Genomic DNA, 11607 nt, shown 5'->3' on the forward strand with positions numbered 1-11607 from the left:
GAAGAATTTTTAAATGATTCCATAATGGAACAATATTTAATGAGAACAAGTTTTGAGCTGGTATTTATCAGTGACACATTGGATGGGTAAGGAAAGCCAGGGAGATTTGGTCATAAATTCTTTCTCTAATGGCTGCAGTCTTAGTAACATGTCCACTGATTACTTAAATGATATTTATTGTATTCATTTTCTCTAACATGGAGTTTTCAAACAAATGTGCACCATTTAATGATGACACAGTTATCATTCTCAGTGTTAACTCCTAAGATCTGTTCTCCATATATGAAGAATATAATATTCTATTATTAACTGTGTCCAACACATATACATATTATTATTGAAATAATCTTTCCTATCTGACTACTGTTCTTACTCTACACCGTCCAGACTATGATCAGCCTGCCCTGATTTCACTTTACCTCAGATCAGTTCTTTTGTTCTACTAGATATGATGGTGCATGGTTGTCATTGCAAAATGGTCCTAAAAATTCAAACACATTAATGTGATATTTAGTCTATTGTGAAAAGAACTGCAGCAGAAAATGAGAGGGAATATTTTATTTGTTACATCAGGTGCCGTAGAACCAGTGCAGTGGTTGAGAAAGCAAACTGTTCTTGGAGGAGAACCATGTTATGTTCCTGATGCCCACAATGTGCACCTCATAGCCATGCACAATCCCAGGAAACCCAGGATAACCAATTTGAAAGATAAATTCCACCTACTTTCAGCTGACTCTGGGCTTCATGTAGTGACCTCTGTAATCCTTACGGTTTCCTTGGCACCTCCACCTGACTCAGAGCATCAGGGACATACTGAGGTCTTCTGCACCTCTTCTACCAGTTTCTCCTCTCTCTCTCTCTCTCTCTCTCTCTCTCTCTCTCTCTCCCCCCCCCCGTCTCTCCAACCTGTGTGTGTGTGTGAGTGAGTGTGTGTATGCACATACTGACACAAGATGCTCTCCTCTTTCAGTCAGCATCATATTTTTCAGATATGCTCACTCATTGGGCTTCACCTTATCATGTCCATGGAGATCAAAGCTGAGTGGTGGCATCTCAATTAAAGGCATCTGCATAGTAAGAACTTTAGATACACAGGTATCATTACTAGACTCATAGTAGAGATAAAATTTTAAAGTACCCCATTTTTAATAGATTTATTTGATGCTCTGGAGTCTAACTTCTTGAGTTCTTTGTATACATTGAATATTTTCCCTCTATTGGGTGTAGAATAGGTAAAGATCTCTTCCCAATATGTTGGTTGCTGCTTTGGCCAATTGACAATGTCCTTGCTTTACAGAAGATTTGTAGTTTTATGAGGTCCCAAAGGTTGATTATTGTTCTTAGAGCATAAGCCATTGGTGTTCTATTCAGGAAAATTTCCCCTGTGCCCATGTGTTCAAGTTTTTCCCCACTTTCTCCTTTATAAGCTTCAGTGTGACTGGTTTTTTTTTTTTTTTTTATTTGATATAATTTATTTACATTTCAAATGATTTCCCCTTTTCTAGCGCCCCCCCACTCCCCGAAAGTCCCGTAAGCCCCCTTCTCTTCCCCTGTCCTCCCTCCCACCCCTTCCCAGTTCCCCGTTCTGGTTTTGCCAAATACTGTTTCACTGAGTCTTTCCAGAACCAGGGACCACTCCTGCTTTCTTCTTGTATCTCATTTGATGTGTGGATTATGTTTTGGGTATTCCAGTTTTCTAGGTTAATAACCACTTATTAGTGAGTGCATACCATGATTCACCTTTTGAGTCTGGGTTACCTCACTTAGTATGATGTTCTCTAGCTCCATCCATTTGCCTAAGAATTTCATGAATTCATTGTTTCTAATGGCTGAATAGTACTCCATTGTGTAGATATACCACATTTTTTGTATCCACTCTTCTGTTGAGGGATACCTGGGTTCTTTCCAGCATCTGGCAATTATAAATAGGGCTGCTATGAACATAGTAGAGCATGTATCCTTATTACATGGTGGGGAATCCTCTGGGTATATGCCCAGGAGTGGTATAGCAGGATCTTCTGGAAGTGAGGTGCCCAGTTTTCGGAGGAACCGCCAGACTGCTTTCCAGAGTGGTTGTACCAATTTGCAACCCCACCAGCAGTGGAGGAGTGTTCCTCTTTCTCCGCACCCTCTCCAACACCTGCTGTCTCCTGAATTTTTAATCTTAGCCATTCTGACTGGTGTAAGATGAAATCTTAGGGTTGTTTTGATTTGCATTTCCCTAATGACTAATGAAGTGGAGCATTTTTTAAGATGCTTCTCCGCCATCCGAAGTTCTTCAGGTGAGAATTCTTTGTTTAACTCTGTACCCCATTTTTTAATAGGGTTGTTCGGTTTTCTGGAGTCTAACTTCTTGAGTTCTTTATATATATTGGATATTAGCCCTCTATCTGATGTAGGATTGGTGAAGATCTTTTCCCAATTTGTTGGTTGCCGATCTGTCCTCTTGATGGTGTCCTTTGCCTTACAGAAACTCTGTAACCTTATGAGGTCCCATTTGTCAATTCTTGCTCTTAGAGCATACGCTATTGGTGTTCTGTTCAGAAACTTTCTCCCTGTACCGATGTCCTCAAGGGTCTTCCCCAGTTTCTTTTCTATTAGCTTCAGAGTGTCTGGCTTTATGTGGAGGTCCTTGATCCATTTGGATTTGAGCTTAGTACAAGGAGACAAGGATGGATCAATTCGCATTCTTCTGCATGCTGACCTCCAGTTGAACCAGCACCATTTGTTGAAAAGGCTATCTTTTTTCCATTGGATGTTTTCAGCCTCTTTGTCGAGGATCAAGTGGCCATAGGTGTGTGGGTTCATTTCTGGATCTTCAATCCTGTTCCATTGATCCTCCTGCCTGTCACTGTACCAATACCATGCAGTTTTTAACACTATTGCTCTGTAGTATTGCTTGAGGTCAGGGATACTGATTCCCCCAGATTTTCTTTTGTTGCTGAGAATAGTTTTAGCTATCCTGGGTTTTTTGTTGTTCCAGATGAATTTGATAATTGCTCTTTCTAACTCTGTGAAGAATTGAGTTGGGATTTTGATGGGTATTGCATTGAATCTGTATAGTGCTTTAGGCAAAATGGCCATTTTAACTATATTGATTCTACCGATCCATGAGCATGGGAGGTTTTCCCATTTTTTGAGGTCTTCTTCCATTTCCTTCTTCAGAGTCTTGAAGTTCTTGCCATACAGATCTTTCGCATGTTTGGTAAGAGTCACCCCAAGATACTTTATACTGTTTGTGGCTATTGTGAAGGGGGTCATTTCCCTAATTTCTTTCTCAGCCTGCTTATCCTTTGAGTATAGGAAGGCCACTGATTTGCTTGAGTTGATTTTGTAACCTGCCACTTTGCTGAAGTTGTTTATCAGCTGTAGGAGCTCTCTAGTGGAGTTCTTTGGGTCACTTAGGTAGACGATCATGTCGTCTGCAAATAATGATAGTTTGACTTCCTCCTTTCCAATTTGTATCCCTTTGACCTCCTTATGTTGTCGAATTGCCCGAGCTAGTACCTCAAGTACAATATTGAAAAGATAAGGAGAAAGGGGGCAGCCTTGTCTGGTCCCTGATTTCAGTGGGATTGCTTCAAGTTTCTCTCCGTTTAGTTTGATGCTGGCTACCGGTTTGCTGTATATTGCTTTTACTATGTTTAGGTATGGGCCTTGAATTCCTGTTCTCTCCAAGACTTTAAGCATGAAAGGATGCTGAATTTTGTCAAATGCTTTTTCAGCATCCAATGAAATGACCATGTGGTTTTGTTCTTTGAGTTTGTTTATGTAGTGGATTGTATTGATGGATTTCCGTATATTGAACCAACCCTGCATTCCCGGGATAAAGCCTACTTGATCATGGTGGATGATCGTTTTGATGTGTTCTTGGATTCGGTTGGCAAGAATTTTGTTGAGTATTTTTGCATCGATGTTCATAAGGGAAATTGGTCTGAAGTTCTCTTTCTTTGTTGGATCTTTGTGTGGCTTTGGTATCAGCGTAATTGTGGCTTCGTAGAAGGAATTGGGTAGTGTTCCTTCTGTTTCTATTTTGTGGAATAGTTTGAAGAGTATTGGTGTTAACTCTTCTTTGAAGGTCTGGTAGAATTCTGCACTGAAACCATCTGGTCCTGTGCTTTTTTTGGTTGGAAGACTTTCTATGACTCCTTCTATTTCTTTAGGCTTTATGGGACTGTTTAGATGGTCTAGTTGGTCCTGATTTAATTTTGGTATTTGGTATCTGTCAAGGAAATTGTCCATTTCCTCCAGATTCTCCAGTTGTGTTGAGTACAGGCTCTTGTAGTAGGATCTGATGATTTTTTGGATTTCCTCAGTTTCCGTTGTTATGTCTCCCTTTTCATTTCTAAGTTTGTTAATTTGGATATTTTCTCTGTGCCCTTTGGTCAGTCTGGCTAAGGGTTTATCTATCTTGTTGATTTTCTCAAAGAACCAGCTCCTAGTTTTGTTGATTTTTTGTATGGTTCTCTTTGTTTCTACTTGATTGATTTCGGCCCTGAGTTTGATGATTTCCTGCCTTCTACTCCTCCTGGGTGAAATAGCTTCTTTTTGTTCTAGGGCTTTCAGGTGTGTCATTAAGTTGGTAATGTATGCTCTCTCCATTTTCTTTTTGGAGGCACTCAGGGCTATGAGTTTTCCTCTTAGCACTGCTTTCATTGTGTCCCATAGATTTGGGTATGTTGTGTTTTCATTTTCATTGTGTTCTAAAAAGTCTTTAATTTCTTTCTTTATTTCTTCCTTGACCAAGGTGTCATTGAGTAGAGTATTGTTCAATCTCCACGTGTTTGTGGGTTTTCTGTTGTTTCTGTTGCTATTGAAGACCACTTTTATTCCATAGTGATCAGATAGGAGGCATGGGATTAGTTCTATCTTTTTATATTTGTTGAGGTCTGTCTTGTGACCAATTATATGGTCGATTTTGGAGAAGGTACCATGAGGTGCTGAAAAAAAGGTATATTCTTTTGTTTTAGGATAGAATGTTCTATATATATCAGTTAAATCTAATTGGTCCAAAGCTTCAATTAGTTTCATTGTGTCCTTGTTTAGTTTCTGTTTTCCTGATCGGTCCATTGAGGAAAGTGCAGTGTTGAAGTCACCCACAATTATTGTGTTAGGTGCAATGTGTGCTTTGAGTTTTAATAAAGTTTCTTTTATGAAAGAGGGTGCCCTTGCATTTGGAGCATAGATGTTCAGGATTGAGAGTTCTTCTTGTTGTATTTTTCCTTTGACCAGCAAGAAGTGTCCCTCAGAGTCTCTTTTGATGACTTTGGGTTGAAAGTCAATTTTATCTGATATTAAAATGGCTACTCCAGCTTGTTTCCTGAGACCATTTGCTTGTAAAATTGTCTTCCAGCCTTTTACTCTAAGGTAGTGTTTGTCTTTGACCCTGAGGTGTGTTTCCTGTAAGCAGCAAAATGTAGGGTCCTGTTTACGTATCCAGTCAGTTAGTCTGTGTCTTTTTATTGGGGCATTGAGTCCATTGATGTTAAGAGATATTAAGGAATAGTGATTGTTACTTCCTATCATTTTTGACGTTATTTTTTAAATTTGATTGCTTAACTTATTTGGGTTTGATGAAAGGTTACTATCTTGCTTTTTTCAGGGTGGAGTTTCCCTCCTTGTATTGGTGTTGTCCTCCTATTATCCTTTTTAGGGCTGGGTTTGTGGATAGATATTGGGTGAACTTGGTTTTGTCGTGAAATATCTTAGTTTCTCCATCTATGGTGATTGAGAGTTTTGCTGGATATAGTAGTTTTGGTTGGCATTTGTGTTCTCTTAGAGTCTGCATGAGATCTGCCCAGGACCTTCTAGCCTTCATAGTCTCAGGTGAAAAGTCTGCTGTGATTCTGATAGGTCTTCCTTTATATGTTACTTGGCCTTTTTCTCTTACTGCCTTTAGTATTCTTTCTTTGTTTAGAACATTTGGTGTTTTGATTATTATGTGACGGGAAGTATTTCTGTTCTGGTCCAGTCTGTTTGGAGTTCTGTAGGCTTCTTGTATATTCATGGGCATCTCTCTCTTTAGGTTAGGGAAGTTTTCTTCCATAATTTTATTGAAGATATTTGCTGGCCCTTTAAGTTGTAAATCTTCACTCTCATCTATGCCTATAATCCTTAGGTTTGGTCTTCTCATTGTGTCCTGGATTTCCTGGATATTTTGGGTTACAAGCTTTTTGCACTTTGCATTTTCTTTAACTGTTGAGTCCATGGTTTCTATGGAATCTTCAGCATCTGAGATTCTTTCTTCTATCTCTTGTATTCTGTTGTTGATATTTGCATCTCTGTCCCCTGATTTCTTCCCAAGGCTTTCTATCTCCAAAGTTGTCTCCCTTTGAGTTTTCTTAGTTGTTTCTACTTCTGATTTTAGATCCTGGATGGTTTTGCTTAGCTCCTTCCCTTGCATGTTTGTGTTTTCCTGTAATTCTTTAAGAGATTTTTGTGTTTCCTCTTTCATGAGCTCAGCCTGTTGACCAAAGTTCTCCTGTATTTCTTTAAGAGATTTTTGTGTTTCGTCTTTCATGACCTCAGCCTGTTGAGCAAAGTTCTCCTGTATTTCTTTAAGTGTTTTTTGCATTTCCTCCTTGTTGGCTTTTGTATTCTCCTGGATTTCTTTCAATGATTTTTGTGTTTCCCTTGCAAGGGCTTCTAACTTTTGATCCATTTTCTCCTCAATGTCCTTCATGTTTTCCTGTACCAGCATCATGACCAGTGATTTTAAATCCAAATCTTGTTTTACTGGTGTGATGGGGTATCCAGGACTTGCTGGTAGAGGAGAATTTGGTTCAGATGTTGCCATATTGCCTTGATTTCTGTTAGTGACGTTTCTGCGTTTGCCTTTTGCCATCTGGCTCTCACTGGTGTTACTTGGTCTTGTCAGTGCTGGACTCACCAGTGCAAGCTGCCCCTTCCCCGTTGGCCTCTGGTGCACAGCTTACACTCTGCACTGCCTATAGACAGGGTGCTGTTGTCCAGGCTGTTCAGATCCCGAAGCAGGCACCTGAAGGCTCCCGCTGGGGCCCGCAGGCTTTATTGGAGCACACCGACTTCTCCCAGCTGGCCGCCCGGAAGCCCCCACTAGCCTCTTGAGGGACCTGGAGATGTGGCGGCCACCCAGGCTGATCTGAAGCGGAGAGAGTTGAGCTGGGGGCTTCTGCCTGAGGCCTTGCCCCAGATTGTGTCTGTGGACCAGGTGGAACCCGTGTGCACCCCCAGGGAGCTCCGAAGGTGAATGTTGCTGTGACCTCCCCTGTGCTCCGCTCACTCCGCTGGGCAGCCGATTTCCCCAACCGGGCTGGCGCACACTAGGTTAGCCTTGTCGCCTGGGCCCTGAGTCCAGGCAAACGCCTGGGAGGCCAAGGTCCGAGCAAAGTTCCCCTAGGGCTATGTCTGTTATTTGGGTCCGCCAGGTGACCCGGATGGCGGGCGTGCGCGTCCGCGCTCCGCGAAAGCACCGGGAGAGTCTGTTGTGCTAATAACCTCCTGGGCTGGTTGACACACAGATGGCCCACCAAGCCGCCCAGTTCTTGGGGTCAGTCCTGTGCCTTTTGGGGCCTAGACCCCCGTTTTGTTAGCCTCCGGCTACGCTTGTTAGCAGTCTCTGCCCTCCCGAGCACTCTGGCTCCTGTAGGCAAAATGGCGGCACGTGCACCGGCCGGGGCAAAAAAAAAACTCCTGGCTGGGTTGGCGCCCCGATGGCCACTCGAACAGCCCAGGGCCTGGGTGCAGGCCAACGCCCGTCTGGCTCAGACCCCTGCGGTGTTGGGCCTAGGATTATGTTTGTGTACCTCAGTCTGACCGATCTCTGGAGCCCGGGATCAAGATGGCGGTGAGTCTCTCCTGACTGGCGGGCAGCCGAGTTCTCAGTGTGACTGGTTTTATGTGTAGATCCTTTATCCACTTGGACTTGAGCTTTGTACAAGGAGATAAGAATGGGTTAATTTGCCTTTCTCTGCATGCTGACATCCACTAGATCCAGTAACATGTGTTAAAATGTTGCCTTTTTTCCACTGTATGTCTTTAGCTCCTTTGTCAAATATCAAGTGATTGTAGGTGTGCAGGTTCTTTTCTGAGTCTTCAGTTCTATTCCAGTGATCATCCTGCCTGTCTTCATAGCAATATCAGACAGTTTTTATCACTATTGCTCTGTAGTAGAGCTAGAGGTCAGGGATGGTGATTGCCCCAGGAGATGATTTTGTGGAGAATAGGTTTTGCTATCCTGGGTTTTGTGTTATTCCAGATGAATTGGAGAATTGTTCATTCTAAATCTATGAAGAATTGATTTGGAATTTTGATGAGGATTACATTGAATCTGTAGATTGCTTTTGGCAAGATGGCCATTTTTACTATATTAATCCTGCCAATCCATGAGTATGGGAGATCAGTACATCTTCTGAGATCTTCCTCAGTTTCTTTATTCAGAAGCTGGAAGTCTTGTGATATATAACTTTCACTTGCGTCATTAGAGTCACACCAAGGTAGGTAATATTATTTGGGACTATTGTGAAGGGGTCATTTCCCTAATTTCTTTCTCAACTTATTTATCCTTCTGAGTAGAGGAAGGCTACTGATTTATTTGAGTTCATTTTATATCCAGACACTTTGCTGAAGTTTTTTATCATCTTTAGGAGTTCTCTGGTGAAATTTTGTGGTCACTTAAGAAAACAATCATAGCATCTGAAAATAGTGATATTTTTGACTTCTTCCTCTCCAATTTGTATACATTTGACCTGCTTTTGTTGTCTGATTGCTCTGTCTAGGGCTTCAAGTACTATATTGAATAGATAGGGAGAGAGTGGGCAGCCTTTTCTGGTCCCAGATTTTAGTGGGATTGCTTCAAGTTTGTCTCCATTTAGTTTGATGTACACAGCAAAACAGGGAATTTTCAAATGAGGAAACTCTAATGGCCTTGAAGCACATAAAGAAATGTTCAGCCATTTAGATCGGCGGCTGCGGCAGCGGTAGCAGTGGCTGCTCCAGCTGAAGGGCCATCAGCAGTGGAACCAAGGCGACACAGGGTCCAGTTAGGCCCTGCGCCCACGACCACTGACCTTCGCTGACCAGCCGGGCGGCAAGCAACTGCGGTTCTGCGGAGCCTTTCGCTGCACGGAAGCCACTTCAGAACTCGGCTTCCCGCTAGTCAGGAGAGACTCACCTCCATCTTGATTCGGGCTCCAGAGATCGGTCAGACTGAGGTACACAAACATAATCCTAGGCCCAACACCGCAGGGGTCTGAGCCAGACGGGCGTTGGCCTGCACCCAGGCCCTGGGCTGTTCGAGTGGCCATCGGGGCGCCAACCCAGCCAGGAGTTTTTTTTTTGCCCCGGCCAGCGCACGCGCCGCCATTTTGCCTACAGGAGCCAGAGTGCTCGGGAGGGCAGAGACTGCTAACAAGCGTAGCCTGAGGCTAACAAAACGGGGGTCTAGGCCCCAAAAGGCACAGGACTGACCCCAAGAACTGGGCGGCTTGGTGGGCCATCTGTGTGTCAACCAGCCCAGGAGGTTATTAGCACAACAGACTCTCCCGGTGCTTTTGGGGAGCGCGGACGCGCACGCCCGCCATCCTGGTCACCTGGCGGACCCAAATAACAGACATAGCCCTAGGGGAACTTTGCTCGGACCTTGGCCTCCCAGGCGTTTGCCTGGACTCAGGGCCCGGGCGACAAGGCTAACCTAGTGTGCGCCAGCCCGGTTGGGGAAATCGGCTGCCCAGCGGAGTGAGCGGAGCACAGGGGAGGTCACAGCAACATTCACCTTCGGAGCTCCCTGGGGGTGCACACGGGTTCCACCTGGTCCACAGACACAATCTGGGGCAAGGCCTCAGGCAGAAGCCCCCAGCTCAACTCTCTCCGCTTCAGATCAGCCTGGGTGGCCGCCACATCTCCAGGTCCCTCAAGAGGCTAGTGGGGGCTTCCAGGCGGCCAGCTGGGAGAAGTCGGTGTGCTCCAATAAATCCTGCGGGCCCCAGCGGGAGCCTTCAGGTGCCTGCTTCGGGATCTGAACAGCCTGGACAACAGCACCCTGTCTACAGGCAGTGCAGAGTGTAAGCTGTGCACCAGAGGCCAACGGGGAAGGGGCAGCTTGCACTGGTGAGTACAGCACTGACAAGACCAAGTAACACCAGTGAGAGCTAGATGGCAAAAGGCAAACGCAGGAACGTCACTAACAGAAATCAAGGCAATATGGCAACATCTGAACCAAATTCTCCTCTACCAGCAAGTCCTGGATACCCCATCACACCAGTAAAACAAGATTTGGATTTAAAATCACTGGTCATGATGCTGGTACAGGAACACATGAAGGACATTCAGGAGAAAATGGATCAAAAGTTAGAAGCCCTTGCAAGGGAAACACAAAAATCATTGAAAGAAATCCAGGAGAATACAAAAGCCAACAAGGAGGAAATGCAAAAAACACTTAAAGAAATACAGGAGAAATTTGGTCAACAGGCTGAGGTCATGAAAGACGAAACACAAAAATCTCTTAAAGAAATACAGGAGAACTTTGGTCAACAGGCTGAGGTCATGAAAGAAAAAACACAAAAATCTCTTAAAGAATTACAGGAAAGCACAAACAAGCAAGTGAAGGAGCTAAGCAAAACCATCCAGGATCTAAAAACAGAAGTAGAAACAACTAAGAAAACTCAAAAGGAGACAACTTTGGAGATAGAAAGCCTTGGGAAGAAATCAGGGGACAGAGATGCAAATATCAACAACAGAATACAAGAAATAGAAGAAAGAATCTCAGATGCTGAAGATTCCTTAGAAACCATGGACTCAACAGTTAAAGAAAATGCAAAATGCAAAAAGCTTGTAACCCAAAATATCCAGGAAATCCAGGACACAATGAGAAGACCAAACCTAAGGATTATAGGCATAGATGAGAGTGAAGATTTACAACTTAAAGGGCCAGCAAATATCTTCAATAAAATTATGGAAGAAAACTTCCCTAACCTAAAGAGAGAGATGCCCATGAATATACAAGAAGCCTACAGAACTCCAAACAGACTGGACCAGAACAGAAATACTTCCCGTCACATAATAATCAAAACACCAAATGTTCTAAACAAAGAAAGAATATTAAAGGCAGTAAGAGAAAAAGGCCAAGTAACATATAAAGGAAGACCTATCAGAATCACAGCAGACTTTTCACCTGAGACTATGAAGGCTAGAAGGTCCTGGGCAGATCTCATGCAGACTCTAAGAGAACACAAATACCAACCAAAACTACTATATCCAGCAAAATTCTCAATCACCATAGATGGAGAAACTAAGATATTTCACGACAAAACCAAGTTCACCCAATATCTATCCACAAACCCAGCCCTAAAAAGGATAATAGGAGGACAACACCAATACAAGGAGGGAAACTTCACCCTGAAAAAAGCAAGATAGTAACCTTTCATCAAACCCAAAAGAAGTTAAGCAATCAAATTTAAAAAATAACGTCAAAAATGATAGGAAGTAACAATCACTATTCCTTAATATCTCTTAACATCAATGGACTCAATGCCCCAATAAAAAGACACAGACTAACTGACTGGATACGTAAACAGGACCCTACATTTTGCTGCTTACAGGAAACACACCTCAGGGTCAAAGACAAACACT

Source organism: Apodemus sylvaticus, chromosome 6 (assembly GCF_947179515.1).
Source record: "Apodemus sylvaticus chromosome 6, mApoSyl1.1, whole genome shotgun sequence".
NCBI classification, from domain to species: Eukaryota; Metazoa; Chordata; class Mammalia; order Rodentia; family Muridae; genus Apodemus; species Apodemus sylvaticus.